The following is an 18,500-nucleotide window of genomic DNA, read 5'->3' as shown; positions in this document are numbered from 1 at the left end:
GCTTATGGATGTTGGGTGTTGGAGCTTCTTGGATATTTTGAGTTCTTCAATCGGAGTTTTTACGTAAATTTCTATGCCACAATTTTCATTTCTGCCGTCTGTGTATATTTTTATGCCCTGATGTGAGTTGATGATGTACATGCTTGTTTGGTAAAGGACTGTTTTATTAGATTTCTTTTGTTGGTGTCAATGCCTGGGACGATCGTGTTAATATTGATGTTTTCGGAAGTGGATTTTGTGTGGTTGAAATCATACTTAGTTATGTTGTTGAAATACGTTTTTTCGTCAGCGGTTAGATTTCTTGGTGTGATTGGGAGTGGCCGGGATGTTATGGTGAAAAATGAATGTGCTGTTGCTTTACATAGTTGTTTTTCCACAAGAAGTTTGGACCGTATGTGGAAGGGCATTTCTGGTGCTATGGCGTGGAGTGAGTTGATCGCAATAGTTTTTGTGCAGCCTGTAATTTTCCTATGTGACTGGTTAATTATTGTATTCATGGTGTTGAGTTTTTGTTAGCGCTGCTGCTTAGAGATATCCCGTATTCCAGGGTTCCTCTCATCAGAGCGTGGTGTAGTTGTTTAGCTTTTTCTGGGTTTATGTGGTTGGATTTGTTGCATACGGCTTTAATAAAATTGATTTTTTCTGGGCTTTGTTGATTTGGTTGTTAATATGGGAGTGGATTAAAATTCCAATTTCTTGTCAATTTCTATGCCCAGAAAGTGGTGGGAGTTGAGTTGTTAGAGTGGAGTTCCGTTTAGTGGTATTTTTGAGCGATGGAAGTTTTTGGAAAATGTAATAATTTTTGTTTTTGCTACGTTTATTTCTAGTTGAAGGGAAGTTAGTGTATTTGCCAATTGGTTTAGTACCCGTTGTGTTTTTGTTTGAGCTGCTGGTGAGGTGATTGCACTTCCAATTCATGCGAAATCGTCTGCATATTGGATTATGTTTACATTGTTCCGGTTTAGTTCATGACATCCACTTGTATACAGGTTGAAAAGCAGTGGTGATAGGACGTTCCCTTGGAAAAACCCATTAGTTATCCTTCTCTTAATCGAGTTTCCTTCATCAGCGATCTCTACCAGTCGGTTTGAGAGGAATCCTTCTATCCATATGATATCTTCGTGTGGTATCATTTTTCCGGAGAGGACTTTTGTTGAAAGACCATCATTCACACTGTTGTAGGCGTTTTTTTATGTCAATAAAAACCACTGTAGTGTTGTAATGGGTCAGGAAGTTAGCTACTGTCGCCATATAATGAGTTCGATTTTTGAATACGGTCGCCATGTAATGTGATAATCGAACAACTGTACCTCAAGTACCGTCGCGGTATGTCAGTTGTTATTGACATGAGCCGAGGTGGAAAAAAACTTCGTTCGAGCGGACTTTTCTACACTTGATCGGCCAGGCGATCATAGAAACCTTTCCCTTACTGGAAACATTGGAGTTTGGAGGCATTACCTTGGGTAGGGGAACATAACTAAACTCTTTAAATGAGAAGTCGATAGATGTTGGGTGGGCATAGTTCCATCCTGACAGTCCGAACGAATCTGACTTCACACGGTCGGAATTGGTTTTATTTATATTCAATAAGTTTCGTACATTTGGTTTTGGAATGTGTTTTTTCCTAATTAAAGGTTATTGGTATGAGGTGCAATTTATACATTGTATCGGAGGGAGGTGTTGTTACGTTCGCGATTATTAATTCCTTTACGCACGTATCAAACTGTAAATTCGAGTGGTGCGCGATCACCTTAATCTAGAAACCGGGTACGCTGCGTGTAAAAGCGGAATAAATATGCGACACAAATAGTAACATGCGACACTCACGCGTACGTACACTTATGTACTATTTATCCTCGGAAAGGATACACTAACACCCTAAAATGTATGGGCTTCCGGGGGTATAAAGGGACCGAACATTGAATAAAGAAACCATGGAACTTCTAATCTAAACCATCTAACATTCTAATTGCAACACATTCATTGTATTACATCAGCAAATCAATCCACACCATAGCAACAAGGTTTGGCTTTCCGGACTGTGTTACAATGTATCTATAGTTGATAGTTTGGTGTGATCAATTATCACTAAAAAGCTGGTTGTGACGTACGGATTGGCGAAAGCCGAAAAGTATGGATAAACCGTTGTGTCCTTTGCGCCAATCAATTTAATACTGTATATTCACTTGTCATTTCATTACATAGTTCATTTGTTAGTTCTTTTCATTCTAAACCTAAGAGTTCATTCTTCAATTCCAATCCGTAACTGATCTAGTCCAGTTGAAATATTTCACCATTTGAAACAATTCACTAAATACATGCAATTTGAATTAATCCAACTTTCTAAACTAAGGTTGCGCTCTGGCACCAATCTAACACGACATCCGACTCGAACAAACCCATACAATCATATGGAGGTGCACAGTCAGACACAAACAAACAAACAAGACAAACATGTCAAATCCCATAAATTTTCATATTCGATGTCGTGTTCGATTTGTACTAGAGCGCCGGGTAACTATAATTCAGTAAATTCAATTTCTAACATGTGGTTTATAATAAGTTCTGTTTAGCAGATGTGCTACAGTGTGTTTGTTTTATCTTATGTTATTTTTTATAATGTTGGAGAGTGAATCAACTGCGGAAAAATTTGTTTTTTCTTATGTTATTTTTTATAATGTTGGAGAGTGAATCAACTGCGGAAGTTGTGGGGCGGTTTTTCCTTAATCCAAAGGATGTGCTTGAGAGGATATGAAATTTTTCCACGATGTGGTTAATGTAGTGTAAGATGGCCGTGTTGGCCACTTTTGTTACAGTAGGAAGCAATGCTATGGGTCTGTGATTAGCTGCTTTACTGAGATCCTTGCCAGGTTTTCGAATTGCTAAAATTTTTATTCTTCTAAGTTTTTTTCCATGAATCCTCTTTTGTACATGTCATTGATCTTTCCGATTATGGCTTTGGTGCTTTCGCTGTTTAGCAGTTTTAATGTTTTGTAGGATATTTGGTCAATACCAAGAGCAGAATTCTTTTTTGAGTTTAGGATAATGTGCCATCTATTATAGTCCATTAGATTTTTATTGCTTATGAATCGGGGTTTTCGTTAATTTTTTTTTGTTTGATTAATCAAAATGATTTTTTAGGAATTCTTTAGCTAGGGATTCATCTGTGATAATCTTGTTTGTTTTGGCAGGATTGTCTTTGAAAATTCCCATAAGGGCCCAAAGGTCATCCATAGTGGTTTGAGAATCGATCAAGTCTAGTTTTTCCTCAATTCGTTTTGTTTTTGATTTTTTTTTGTTAATCGAAATTTGGCTGATTCTTTCTTGTATTTGATTTGGTTTTCGATCGTCCGGATTTGGTTCCGTTCTAGCTTTGCATTTCTCTTCCCATGCTTTTTGGGCGATATCATTCGACGATGATTTTGGCGTGAACGAGGTCTTGATGTTGTTTCTTAAAATATTTTTTTTAATATCCTTGGTAATTGAATTGGTGTAAGAATTATTATTGTATGGTAGGCTGGATATTTCTTCGTCTATTGTTTTCTTATTATAAATTATGATTTTTTGTGGGGGTGGTTTGAATAGGTTAAAATTGGTGAATATAACCCGATGTCCACTATTGCCGATGTGAATGTCTGAAACGTTTCTTTGAATATGTGGGGTTATAGCTAGAGAGGTGATTTTCAAATCTCTTGCTGAGTTATTTTTGTTAGGATCTGATCTTTATGATTGTTATACTGTTATATGTTTTCATTATATTAGGTGTAACAATATTAAACCCCAATAAAACCCCCTTAAAGTAATTAAACATCTTCCTTATTCCATTCATATACACCAGGTAGAATTTTTTCAAGCAAGGGCTGGTTCAGTTTGGTCAGTAAAATGTTTTCCAACGTATCTTCATTCATTCTGGTCCGTTTATTAGATAAAACCAAACTAAATGCGCTATAATAAAAGCACGCTCCACAGTTACCTGGTTTGATGGTACTGACAGAAGTAATGTCGCCACTTCATACAGTTCAGATTTTTGCATTAACCAAAAATTCCTAACATCAAAATGCACGTTTTGATGAGCTTCTGCGTCCAATGATATCAGCTGCCGTAGAATCTTGTTTGCGCTCGTTTGTATTTCTTCAGCATTTGGTTCTGGCAATGATCCACCGTAGAGTTCAGTAAAATACAAATCAAAATCACTGGAGCTATTTAGCGTCGCATTCGGAGCATTAGATGGTGATGATGATGAAGATGGCTGAACCTTAGCTTTACATAGATGGATGCGTTCCGATGTAGCGATGATGAAGCTCTATAATTATACGTAAATATCATTTTAACACAGAAACAAAATTAACGTAAATATTGAGTTATTTGTGGTCATCTTGGATCCACGTCACACGTATCAACTTATTGTCTAACACATAAGACAACTCCATTAGTACTGCCTTAATTTGTGTCACAAACATAGTTTTTAAAGGCTAAGCTGGCAGCATTAATTAACACCTGTTCTCACTTTCCTCTGAATCTTCATCCGGTTGCTATGGATCGCAATCCATGAGAATGGATCGCAATGAACTACGGCTGAATCGTTTTCAACTACGTCTGAATCGTTTTCAGCAATGTTTGGATCGCTCTCAGCTACCTTTGGATTTTGCGGTACCTCGCGCAAATTTCGTTGCGTCGCAAAGTTTATTTAGTGACCGCTTGGCGTACCTCGCGATTCACATCATAACAGACGATATGAAAAGCAACAATTTCATATTGTTCTATGTTTGAACCCAATTGAGACCTTGTGTTGAAAACCCATTTTTAAGCAATGAATAACATTTGACAGATTTCTCGGCTTCTACGCGTCAGCATAGATTCCCAACAAGACAGCAAAGAAGGAATATCCGGCTAAATCTCGAAAGCTTAAACAGAACTGAATGACCACGTAGGTCGTTACGTCAAAAAGAAAAAGATTGTGCAGCTTTGTTTGGAAAACTTGATCAAATACACCTGTTCTCACTTTCCTCTGAATCTTTATCAGGTTGCTATGGATCGCAATCCATGAGAATGGATCGCAATCAACTACGTCTGAATCGTTTGCAGCTACAGTCAGTCCAAAAAGTATTCGTCTAGCTGAATATTTTGCAGAAAAAGGCGAATTATGGCCGCAATAGGCATAGGGTGGTAAAAGTAATCATGGGGTTTGATAAAGGGACTATCAATACACACGTACTGGTTAAAATATGTATTAAAATAGTGCAATAACAACTAAATTATTTAAAAAACTAAAAATAGTCATTTGATTGGCGCGCAAAAAGTATTCGTCTATCAGGCTTTTGGCGTAATATACGCAAGGAAACAAAGGTAATGAAATAAAAAAATGTCCGGATCTTGTTTCTTATTGCATTAATGACCATTGCTGACTACTTGCACATCGCAAGAATATCATTTGAACCTCAAAAAGGGCGTATTTTTGACCCACACATCCTACAAGACTTGTTCCAATTCTTCTCTGGTAGAAAGATTACATTTCCGGACCACGTGGCCAAGTTCCATAGAAAAAATGGCAACTGATATCATATTGAGAGTCTACTAAATCATTTTCATCAGTTTGATTTCGGCTGGTTTGGCGTTTCGGGCAAATGACAATTCCCTGTATGTTCTCTAGCTCGTCTGTGCTTGAAACATGTGATACATTTAAGTAAAATTTCTTAGAACTGGGACACAAAGTACTGCAACTGTAAACTGCATTAAAATGTTTCCGAATCTTTTTTCCCATAAATTTGAATCATTTTTTTAGCTCACCTTTCCTCACTGAGCCCTAGTATAATGACTCCATGATGCTACCGTTACATGAGATTTTGCTGCTGCATCTTAGTAGACTGTTTTCGCTATGGTAGACGTCGGTCGTATGACCTTGGCGATTGAAACATGTTTTAATATGTTAGTAGAGCCTAACTTAGAATCAATTCCTGAATTATTTGATGCACCTTAACAGATTTGCCCACTTTCTGTGTATGGTAATAAACAAACAAAACATGTTTGTAACAACTCCCTCATCCAAGCTATTACATGACCAGCTACGATGAAATGCAGCATGACCCATCAACTAAATGTGACCCATCTCTTTTCCTTGTTAAAATTTGATTTTTTGTACATTAAACCGCTTCTTTGTTAGATTAACCGTCAAGGATGGCTGCTTGCATGGCAGTTTGTCACACAATTAGTGTCAGGAAATTGGCCAAACTATGATCAAATGAAGGAACGAGGCCTCCCACACATTTTGTAACCTTCAAATATGGGTAGGATAGGTTATACACGGGATTAAGATACGATTTTCGCCTTCATACTCCATTCTCTTAACTCCCCCGCCTTTAGTGCCTCTCTGACCGCTTGAAGTGCAATTGAAACAACAGAAATTCATTATTTTAGAATGAAGTCACCAGTAGATTGATATTAATAAACTTAATTCACGTCTACGCAGTGTTTGTCCAGCGTAAATAATTAAAAAGCTAGATGGACGAATACTTTTTGCGCGCCCATCAAACGACTTTTTTTTAGTTTTTTTATGTATTTGGGTTGCTATTGCACTATTTAAATGGTTATTTTTTAGCAAAACGTGTGTATTGATGGTCCCTTTATCAAACCTCATCATTACTTTTATCGCCCGATACGTATTGCGGCCATGTTTTGCCTTTTTCTGTAAAATATTCAGCTAGACGAATACTTTTTGGACTGACTGTACGTTTGCATCGTTTTCAGCAACGTTTGGATCGCTCTCTGCTACCTTTGGATTTTGCGGTAGCTCGCGCAAATTTCGTGGCGGCGCAAAGTTTATTCAGTGACCGCGGGTCACATTTGCATCCCAATAATTAATGCATTTAATTGTAAAATCTTATGTATCACATTTTTTATGTATATGAAGCTTACATCACATTTTTTATTCTTTGACCAAGTTTTCCAAACAAACCTGCACAATCTTCTTCTTTTTGGCGTAACGACCTACGAAGTCAATCAGTCCTGTTCAGGCTTTCGAGATTTAGCCGAATATTCCTTCTTTGCTATGGAGGGACGGTCTGGTTGGGAATTTATTCTGATGCGTAGAAGCCGAGAAATCTGTCAAATGTTTTTCACTGCCTAAAAATGGGTTTTCAACACAAGGTCTCAATTGGGTTCAAACATAGAACAATATGAAATTGTTGCTTTTCATATCGTCTGTTATGATGTGAATCGAGAGGTACGCCAAGCGGTCACTAAATAAACTTTGCGACGCAACGAAATTTGCGCGAGGTACCGCAAAATCCAAAGGTAGCTGAGAGCGATCCAAACATTGCTGAAAACGATTCAGACGTAGTTGAAAACGATTCAGCCGTAGTTCATTGCGATCCATTCTCATGGATTGCGATCCATAGCAACCGGATAACGATTCAAAGGAAAGTGAGAACAGGTGTATAATTAAAATGTTGTTTTATGTAGAATGTATAATGTAGAAATTAGAATGAAATCTGAAATATGTTACTCGCGCAAATTTCTTCTTTTTCTGCTTGATTAAAAAAACGCCGCTACATAGTCTTTTGTAAAATCCCATTATTCTGTTAAATCTGAAAAAATAAAAATGAAATGAAATAAAATGAAATGAAATAAAATTCTGACTGTTGCCGACCCAGTTCGTTGAAGAAATCCTCCTGTTTAAAAAAATGGTTCAACATTTCGAAAATTCCTCCCCACCTGGTTTTTGAGTAGAGCGGTGGGAGAGATTCATTGTTGAAAACTGTCTTGTACATAATTTTCCGGCAGTTATTTGATACTGCAGTGCATTTACGAATCTCTCCATCGAATGTCTTGATCACATCTACTACCGAAAGCTGCATGGTATCGGCACATCTAACAAGAGGCATATCTGGTAAAATTATTTTTCAATGGTTTCTGTCGAATCTAAATAATGATTCGGAAGTTAACAGTTTTCTTCGTCCTCAAGTGGGTTGGACATGACCTGAGCATCAGATTGAAGATGCTTAACGGTAGCGATAATGTTCGCACCATTATTACAAGTGACCGTGAAAATTTGTTCCAATGAAATTTCGTATTGAGTGAGTATTTCTAGGATCTTTGTTTTCAAAAATTTTCTGGTGTGTCTATTATTCAGCTCAACCATTCTTAATGAATTTAATTTCAACAAAGAGTTATTCATACTTCGTCAAAACTTTCACGATAGGTAAAACATGAAATTCGCTGCAACTCGCATACGTGTTTTAAAAAAGATTAACTTGAGAATGAGCATTATGACCAATTGTATAAATGACGACATCCTTTTGTAGTTCACAACAATATTGGATGTTGATCCCCAATATGTGGCGTCCAAGACGAGTTGCGCAGTCAATTTTCAAGCATAAGAGTTTTCCTTTCAAAATTGTGGTAAGTTCCTGGCGAATTTTTCGAGCAGCAGCTCCAAGATGACAAACAATATTAGAACGGTTGAGGTTCATCTTCACCGCATCACAAATAGGTTGCAGGATCAACCCTAAGCAGTCCCATTCGACGCACATCATAGGTACGTTATTGGAACAAATAAGCTTCATCATACCTTTTGAAATGACAATTTAGAGAGCGTTTAAGATTTATGCAACACTTAGTTAATACTTATTGTTATTAATAAAGCTTTTGTAAATATTATTTGACGGAATCGCCTCACAAAAAAAATTAAATATAATAAATACCTTCCAGGAGCTTTTGCCGATCAATGGCTACCGGAACTTTGGAAACTTTCCTTTTCTTTATGGAGACATCACCGTCCTCTTGCAGCAATCCTCGGGATTTTGCCAAATCTGGGTGCACCGATCGTATATGGCGTATAAAATTACCCGGCTCATATTTTTCATTCTTTTGCCTATATTTACAACCATTTACTTCGTCAATAGTACAAACGAAGTGTCCATTTTTGAAACCCACACAACCTTCTGCTAGAATTTCACGGAGTTTCCGCTTTTCTCCTGCTGTTTTTGACATTTTTATGTAACAATATTGGAATTGGAATATGTTTCTTTACTTCCTTGTTTCACTCAGAATAAGCTTGTTCTGTTCACCAACGCCACTGATATTCTGAGGACGACAAACGCAAAGCCAACTGCGTTCATTACGACCTAAGTTAAAATCACAATCAAATGAATAAACCAAAAAATATATCATCGTGTCAAATGATTTTTTTCCGTGATTGTCGATTGAATGCTTGGATCTAGAATGCGATGCTTCAAAAAGTGTCATTTTGTAAAATTTTATGTCAACAACTATCACCGTTCGCAACACTGGTGTTGGGTTTAACCGTATTAATACACGATGCGCAATCTCAGATTGCGCATATATTCGTTTTATCAAAATATATGTCATTTCCCGTAGCCAACCCTGAGCTATAAACGTCATTTCCATACAATTTCAGATTGCGCCAAGATTGCGCATAAATTTTCAAGATTATATGTCCGAGATATATAATTTTTTTTGACAGATAAATATATCAAACCGACCCGTTTGACAGATAAATATATGCGCAATCTGAGATTGCGCATCGTCTATTGCTACGGTAACGTACACCGATGCGATTACTAAGCCTGCTTGTTTTATACGAGTATTTCTGTGTTGAACTCTGTGCGAATGATTATTGCCGCTCCTCCGTAACCATCTTTTCTATTGTCCGTTATTATTTCATTTATTTTCCCTATTGATTTATCATCCAAGCATGTCTCCTTTAGGCAGGCTACATCGATCTTCCTGTTAATTAGTAGTTCTCTAATTTCTTCTTTGTTGGCTCTTAGTCCCTGTATATTTGCTTATGATAAGGAGAACATGAGACCAAATATATAAGTGTGGATGTAGATTGCCTTGTGAGTGGTATTCAGTATAGAATTTTGAATTTACCGTATTCTGATGTGTTTTCTTCTTGTGTGTTATTAATTATGTATTCCTCAACCATCATAGTGGGGGTTTTAGGTGTTTCGTTAGTTACGCTTTTTGTTGCTGATTTTGTTCTTTGTACATAGGATAGGTCCGATGTGGATTTTGGGGATTTCGGGACATTGTCGTCTACGTATACGTTTTGCTTCTCCGTACGTTATTTTGTTCACTGTACGTATTTAGCTGATCTCCGTGCGTATTTTGCAGAAATTAGCTGATCAACATTTTATACAGACGCCTCAACAACGACAAAATGTGAGAAGTGCGGCAGAGCTATTGTCCCCCACAACATCAGTGGCTTTAAAGAGATATTAGCCTGAAAATGAAGACGTAAGACGTTTAGCAGATCTCATAGAAAAGATAGATCTTTGGTTTAGTGTCTCTAACACTGCTACAGCAAAACTCGACTATACGAAGTCATATACAGGCAGCGATGATCAACTAAACGCACTTATGGATATAATCGAGTTTACATCCAACATGGTTCCAAGCGGCAAAAACAAATTACAAGTGTTTCTAAGGTCCATTCTAATGCAGATAAATTCTCTATAGATGCTTTTTGATGAAATGAAGTCTAAGTATGGACAGAAAGTAAAATTCATTTCCACACACTAGGTAAAACTTTCACTTTTAAATTTTCAAATGGTTAAACTAATTTTTTGTTGCAGCTCAACCAAGATGTTTTAGAGATTTTTTTTCACGACTACCTCAAAATGGGGGAGTGTATGATCTCCGTTAAGCTGCATATATCGCATCAGATTAATGATTTTAGGAAAATCACCAACATTTCTAAGCAACCAAACAGATGTAGGCCCTAGCAATCCAAAACCACAGGATGAATATATTTCATCGGAATCAGAGGACCAACCAGCAGATCACGAGTCTAATTATATACAGGATCAAAATGAACCAATAATTTCGTCCTGCATACTGACCCAAGCGAATATTACACCAACCCTGCCTAATATAGAAGATGTACAAAAGGAAAATGGTATTTTTACCCAGGATAAGAGTGATACATTCCGTACCGTAAGTAATAGCACCGTACCGTTACCAGAGCAGGATGGCGAAGGACTACAATATATCATGCGGTTCATTGCAAAAACCTACCATAAAAAAATTCCTGAATTGAAACTAGGTGAACTTACATTTGAGCCGGTCTCATGGTACAGTCGTCAACTCGTACGACTTAATAACATGCCCGTCATGAGTTCAAGCCCCAAATAGACCGTGCCGCCATACGTAGGACTGACTATCCTGCTATGGGGGGAAATCAATAAGTCACTGAAAGCCAACCCCACAAGTGGGTTGGTAGGCCTTGACCGGCATCGGTTGTTGAGCCAAAGAAGAAGAAGAAGAACTTACATTTAAAATGACAACACAACTCATCCTACCTCTTTCGTACTGCATCTCTCGGTAGGAGGGTTGATGGCTCCTTCAAAAGCTTTCTTAAAGCAGGGTAACAAAATGAAAAAAAAATCAACCGAAAAGTATCAATCTGTAAAAAGAAAGGCATTGTCACAAAACTGACCAAAACCATAAAACGTCGTATTCCAGAATTGCCTGAAGAAATAATTAATAAGTTCGTTAAACAACGTGTTATTATGCGTATGCGTTGTAAAAATATGCTTATTATGAACGAAAAGAACATTAAAAAGACACAAAAACAGCCGATAACCTAAAGTCCGCTAAAAAAATGAAAAAAATATAAATTAATCGCTCTAATACGTTGGAAAACCTTAGTTCTCACTTTATTATTGGACCCATGGACAATAGGCATATTTAATATATCTTTTGATATAATGAGATTATGAGATTATGAACTTACAAATATTGCATTACTTAGATACTGTACAATTATGTTAAATAATTTTAAGTAGCAGAGTCTCGTTTGTAAAATTTGTATACAGTTAAATCAGGACTTTATAAGATGACTTGTATATTATGTGTATTTGCACTTTTAATCGCCTTGTATTCCGCTTAAAAATAAGCGTTCGAATTGTCAATTAGCGCTAGGAAAACATTATAGAGACCCATGACAAGCATGTTGTTAAGTCGTACGAGTTGACGACTGTACCACCAGACCGGCCCGATTATAGAGTCTAGTGCGTTAACAGTCGTGTTACGTTGTCTGCGTACAGACGGCGTCCACAGGCCTGTCCACGTCCGAATGCAGAGCCGATTGCATACGATTCTATCTTCACCATTAACACGAGAGGGACAGGGCTTATACCACGAACGTGCACGAAAGGTATGCATGCTTCACCCATCAGGATCTAAAGGCAAGGACAAGGCAAAAGAGACATAGAAAAGTTTCCTCACGGCTACACATGTCCTCTAGATGCGTTGTCTATGCGTTTCGCTTGGTATCACAGCGGCATACGGCAGGTAAGCAGTACAACTTCAGCTACCTGATACGCATACATGTTTATCGAACACAACTATTCGGTTCGGCTCGGTAAACTTCAGGAGGACGACGGAACAAAAGGGCGCAGACTTTTTCATGATTTTGTATGACTTCGGCTGTTTTGGACCACGCGTGTAGGCGCTGGCTTTCAGTTGAAATTGTAAGTCATGTATTGGAAGTAATAGTGTGAAACAACTATGTTTGCGTCTCTAATTTTCTTAAACTCTTAGCGTGATATATAGTTAGTTATGTTTATATTGCTGCAATACCGTACTAGTCGAATATGTAACATCAATACGAAACGTGTACGAACAATTACCAATAGTGATAAACATTACCAGCAGTTTTATTCATGCTTTTCTGAAACAGGAAACACTCATAAACTGTTAAAACATGTTTTGAATATGGCGCATTAATACGGCTACAGTAGCGTTAAAAATAAAGTGAATATTAAAATGCAATACAAATACAAACATAAAAAACCTTTTCACGCACGATCCTAAAAAAAGTTTTTTAAAGGAGCCGTATGATTACTACCCAGCCAACAATTTCCGAAGGCGCCCCGTGTAAAAAAATTTTACTTTAAGCTTTCCTTAAGTTTTTACACTAGCAGCAGCTAAAGTAAAAACTTTCAGCACGGCACAAACCGACGCACACATTCAAATGGTTGTATTGCTGGTCCTGCTTACGCATACATTTGTATTCATCCCTCCCCTTATATTTTCGGATTGCTGGTTGTAGTAGTGACGCTTTTTCTTTTTGCTTTATGCACACTTTCGCATGCTATTTATTGGTGTTACTCTTTCCACATGCGTTTTGGCACACTCACACTCTGTATACGGCAGGATGCTTCACCCCTTCCAAATGCTGCGGTTGCTTTCAGTTACCCTTCCTCTCGTTCTTCCTTCTACCCTCTGCGCTAGGATATCCTCGACTGGTGCTGCGCGTGTTAAGCCGGCGCCTGTCTGGAAAAGACGTCACGGACTGGTGCTGCGTATGTTTAGCCGTATCCTAGGCGTCCTTGAAGTGCGCTCTTCTACGAAAGAGCTGTGATGAAATCTGTTGATGAAAATTAATCACTAATTAATCCATGTGCATTATATAAAAAAAAACTAATCAATATTTGGCACATAAGATTATAGAAACGCTTACCGTTTTCCTTCCGTCGATCGTTTTGCGGGATGTTGACAAGGCCAACAGGTAACCGTCGATTAACATGCGCGTGCACCTGTACCTTTTTAGACGACAAGCGTTAGTTGAATGTACCCATTGAAGCACACACAAGGATAAGAAACTTACCTCAGAAATTTACAAGGATAAATCATTCCATAATTGAAGAAGAAGGAACACGGCACAAAACTTAAACGAGCAAAGTACGGGGCACAAGAAATCACACATCACTCCAACACATCCTTCCACAGTGAAAGTTCTGGACAGACTGAGGATGCCTCACACTCGGATGAGCGCGATAGCAGAAAAATTTTGGGAGATCGAGAGAGATGGGCAGTCTCGGTTTAGCGGAATACGCATGCAGATGCATGCGTGTGTGTCACTCGAAGGATAACGGTTTCCCCTTCTCCCGTTTTTCGTTCATGGGCCACACGATCAGCGTTGTGCCGTCCAAAATCTAGAGAAAGAAGACATGCTCGCTCGCTTTGGCACACAGGAAAGTTTTCCAATAGCTTCGGTTTTGCTGGTTGGGTATCTTCTTGGCTGCCTGTTCACCTAGCATATTTGGATTTCAGTTGGTAGCAATTTAAACAAATGTGAGTTACACGCTATAAATTTATGACTTTCACACATTATCTTCAGTTGTTCATGTATGTTTGCAACATTCTTTAAGGTATTGGCACCTGCTAACACACACTGTAACCCTTGATCACCAAAGAGTTATTTATGGGGATGTTGTACGATTTATCACGTTTTACTATTTCATCCGTGTAGTTTTTTGCTGAATCATGTTCATTTGTACAGTTCATTATGACCTTAGCATATATATATATATATATATATATATATATATATATATATATATATATATATATATATATATATATATATATATATATATATATATATAATATATATATATATAATATAATAAAGTTATTTATGGGATGTTGTACGATTTATCACGTTTTACTATTTATCCGTGTAGTTTTTTGCTGAATCATGTTCATTGTACAGTATATATATATATATATATATATATATATATATATATATATATATATATATATATATATATATATATATATATATATATATATATATATATATATATATATATATATATATATATATATATATATATATATATATATATATATATATATATATATGCTAAGGTCATAATGAACTGTACAAATGAACATGATTCAGCAAAAAACTACACGGATGAAATAGTAAAACGTGATAAATCGTACAACATCCCCATAAATAACTCTTTGGTGATCAAGGGTTACAGTGTGTGTTAGCAGGTGCCAATACCTTAAAGAATGTTGCAAACATACATGAACAACTGAAGATAATGTGTGAAAGTCATAAATTTATAGCGTGTAACTCACATTTGTTTAAATTGCTACCAACTGAAATCCAAATATGCTAGGTGAACAGGCAGCCAAGAAGATACCCAACCAGCAAAACCGAAGCTATTGGAAAACTTTCCTGTGTGCCAAAGCGAGCGAGCATGTCTTCTTTCTCTAGATTTTGGACGGCACAACGCTGATCGTGTGGCCCATGAACGAAAAACGGGAGAAGGGGAAACCGTTATCCTTCGAGTGACACACACGCATGCATCTGCATGCGTATTCCGCTAAACCGAGACTGCCCATCTCTCTCGATCTCCCAAAATTTTTCTGCTATCGCGCTCATCCGAGTGTGAGGCATCCTCAGTCTGTCCAGAACTTTCACTGTGGAAGGATGTGTTGGAGTGATGTGTGATTTCTTGTGCCCCGTACTTTGCTCGTTTAAGTTTTGTGCCGTGTTCCTTCTTCTTCAATTATGGAATGATTTATCCTTGTAAATTTCTGAGGTAAGTTTCTTATCCTTGTGTGTGCTTCAATGGGTACATTCAACTAACGCTTGTCGTCTAAAAAGGTACAGGTGCACGCGCATGTTAATCGACGGTTACCTGTTGGCCTTGTCAACATCCCGCAAAACGATCGACGGAAGGAAAACGGTAAGCGTTTCTATAATCTTATGTGCCAAATATTGATTAGTTTTTTTTATATAATGCACATGGATTAATTAGTGATTAATTTTCATCAACAGATTTCATCACAGCTCTTTCGTAGAAGAGCGCACTTCAAGGACGCCTAGGATACGGCTAAACATACGCAGCACCAGTCCGTGACGTCTTTTCCAGACAGGCGCCGGCTTAACACGCGCAGCACCAGTCGAGGATATCCTAGCGCAGAGGGTAGAAGGAAGAACGAGAGGAAGGGTAACTGAAAGCAACCGCAGCATTTGGAAGGGGTGAAGCATCCTGCCGTATACAGAGTGTGAGTGTGCCAAAACGCATGTGGAAAGAGTAACACCAATAAATAGCATGCGAAAGTGTGCATAAAGCAAAAAGAAAAAGCGTCACTACTACAACCAGCAATCCGAAAATATAAGGGGAGGGATGAATACAAATGTATGCGTAAGCAGGACCAGCAATACAACCATTTGAATGTGTGCGTCGGTTTGTGCCGTGCTGAAAGTTTTTACTTTAGCTGCTGCTAGTGTAAAAACTTAAGGAAAGCTTAAAGTAAAATTTTTTTACACGGGGCGCCTTCGGAAATTGTTGGCTGGGTAGTAATCATACGGCTCCTTTAAAAAACTTTTTTTAGGATCGTGCGTGAAAAGGTTTTTTATGTTTGTATTTGTATTGCATTTTAATATTCACTTTATTTTTAACGCTACTGTAGCCGTATTAATGCGCCATATTCAAAACATGTTTTAACAGTTTATGAGTGTTTCCTGTTTCAGAAAAGCATGAATAAAACTGCTGGTAATGTTTATCACTATTGGTAATTGTTCGTACACGTTTCGTATTGATGTTACATATTCGACTAGTACGGTATTGCAGCAATATAAACATAACTAACTATATATCACGCTAAGAGTTTAAGAAAATTAGAGACGCAAACATAGTTGTTTCACACTATTACTTCCAATACATGACTTACAATTTCAACTGAAAGCCAGCGCCTACACGCGTGGTCCAAAACAGCCGAAGTCATACAAAATCATGAAAAAGTCTGCGCCCTTTTGTTCCGTCGTCCTCCTGAAGTTTAACGAGCCGAACCGAATAGTTGTGTTCGATAAACATGTATGCGTATCAGGTAGCTGAAGTTGTACTGCTTACCTGCCGTATGCCGCTGTGATACCAAGCGAAACGCATAGACAACGCATCTAGAGGACATGTGTAGCCGTGAGGAAACTTTTCTATGTCTCTTTTGCCTTGTCCTTGCCTTTAGATCCTGATGGGTGAAGCATGCATACCTTTCGTGCACGTTCGTGGTATAAGCCCTGTCCCTCTCGTGTTAATGGTGAAGATAGAATCGTATGCAATCGGCTCTGCATTCGGACGTGGACAGGCCTGTGGACGCCGTCTGTACGCAGACAACGTAACACGACTGTTAACGCACTAGACTCTATAATCGGGCCGGTCTGGTGGTACAGTCGTCAACTCGTACGACTTAACAACATGCTTGTCATGGGTCTCTATAATGTTTTCCTAGCGCTAATTGACAATTCGAACGCTTATTTTTAAGCGGAATACAAGGCGATTAAAAGTGCAAATACACATAATATACAAGTCATCTTATAAAGTCCTGATTTAACTGTATACAAATTTTACAAACGAGACTCTGCTACTTAAAATTATTTAACATAATTGTACAGTATCTAAGTAATGCAATATTTGTAAGTTCATAATCTCATAATCTCATTATATCAAAAGATATATTAAATATGCCTATTGTCCATGGGTCCAATAATAAAGTGAGAACTAAGGTTTTCCAACGTATTAGAGCGATTAATTTATATTTTTTTCATTTTTTTAGCGGACTTTAGGTTATCGGCTGTTTTTGTGTCTTTTTAATGTTCTTTTCGTTCATAATAAGCATATTTTTACAACGCATACGCATAATAACACGTTGTTTAACGAACTTATTAATTATTTCTTCAGGCAATTCTGGAATACGACGTTTTATGGTTTTGGTCAGTTTTGTGACAATGCCTTTCTTTTTACAGATTGATACTTTTCGGTTGATTTTTTTTTCATTTTGTTACCCTGCTTTAAGAAAGCTTTTGAAGGAGCCATCAACCCTCCTACCGAGAGATGCAGTACGAAAGAGGTAGGATGAGTTGTGTTGTCATTTTAAATGTAAGTTCTTCTTCTTCTTCTTTGGCTCAACAACCGATGCCGGTCAAGGCCTACCAACCCACTTGTGGGGTTGGCTTTCAGTGACTTATTGATTTCCCCCCATAGCAGGATAGTCAGTCCTACGTATGGCGGCACGGTCTATTTGGGGCTTGAACTCATGACGGGCATGTTATTAAGTCGTACGAGTTGACGACTGTACCATGAGACCGGCTCAAATGTAAGTTCACCTAGTTTCAATTCAGGAATTTTTTTATGGTAGGTTTTTGCAATGAACCGCATGATATATTGTAGTCCTTCGCCATCCTGCTCTGGTAACGGTACGGTGCTATTACTTACGGTACGGAATGTATCACTCTTATCCTGGGTAAAAATACCATTTTCCTTTTGTACATCTTCTATATTAGGCAGGGTTGGTGTAATATTCGCTTGGGTCAGTATGCAGGACGAAATTATTGGTTCATTTTGATCCTGTATATAATTAGACTCGTGATCTGCTGGTTGGTCCTCTGATTCCGATGAAATATATTCATCCTGTGGCTTTGGATTGCTAGGGCCTACATCTGTTTGGTTGCTTAGAAATGTTGGTGATTTTCCTAAAATCATTAATCTGATGCGATATATGCAGCTTAACGGAGATCATACACTCCCCCATTTTGAGGTAGTCGTGAAAAAAAATCTCTAAAACATCTTGGTTGAGCTGCAACAAAAAATTAGTTTAACCATTTGAAAATTTAAAAGTGAAAGTTTTACCTAGTGTGTGGAAATGAATTTTACTTTCTGTCCATACTTAGA

General features: G+C 37.7%; 2 long non-coding RNA genes across 2 annotated transcripts; one reads left to right on the top strand and one right to left on the bottom strand.

Moving 5' to 3' along the window:
* Nucleotides 1–13,053: 13,053 nt before the first annotated feature.
* LOC121599865 lies at nt 13,054–13,758 on the bottom strand. The gene is made up of 3 exons (XR_006005753.1): nt 13,634–13,758; nt 13,487–13,568; nt 13,054–13,393 (listed from the first exon to the last, which is right to left on the bottom strand). It is a non-coding gene; the product is annotated as an uncharacterized LOC121599865 (long non-coding RNA).
* A 1,485-nt stretch (nt 13,759–15,243) lies between these two features.
* On the top strand, nt 15,244–15,947 carry LOC121599855. The gene is made up of 3 exons (XR_006005752.1): nt 15,244–15,368; nt 15,434–15,515; nt 15,608–15,947. It is a non-coding gene; the product is annotated as an uncharacterized LOC121599855 (long non-coding RNA).
* The last annotated feature ends 2,553 nt before the right edge of the window (nt 15,948–18,500 follow it).

The sequence above is a fragment of the Anopheles merus genome, chromosome 3L, assembly GCF_017562075.2.
Source record: "Anopheles merus strain MAF chromosome 3L, AmerM5.1, whole genome shotgun sequence".
Classification (NCBI taxonomy): Eukaryota; Metazoa; Arthropoda; class Insecta; order Diptera; family Culicidae; genus Anopheles; species Anopheles merus.
Note: the sequence above shows the minus strand (reverse complement) of the source record. Positions and strands in the feature narration are given on the sequence as shown.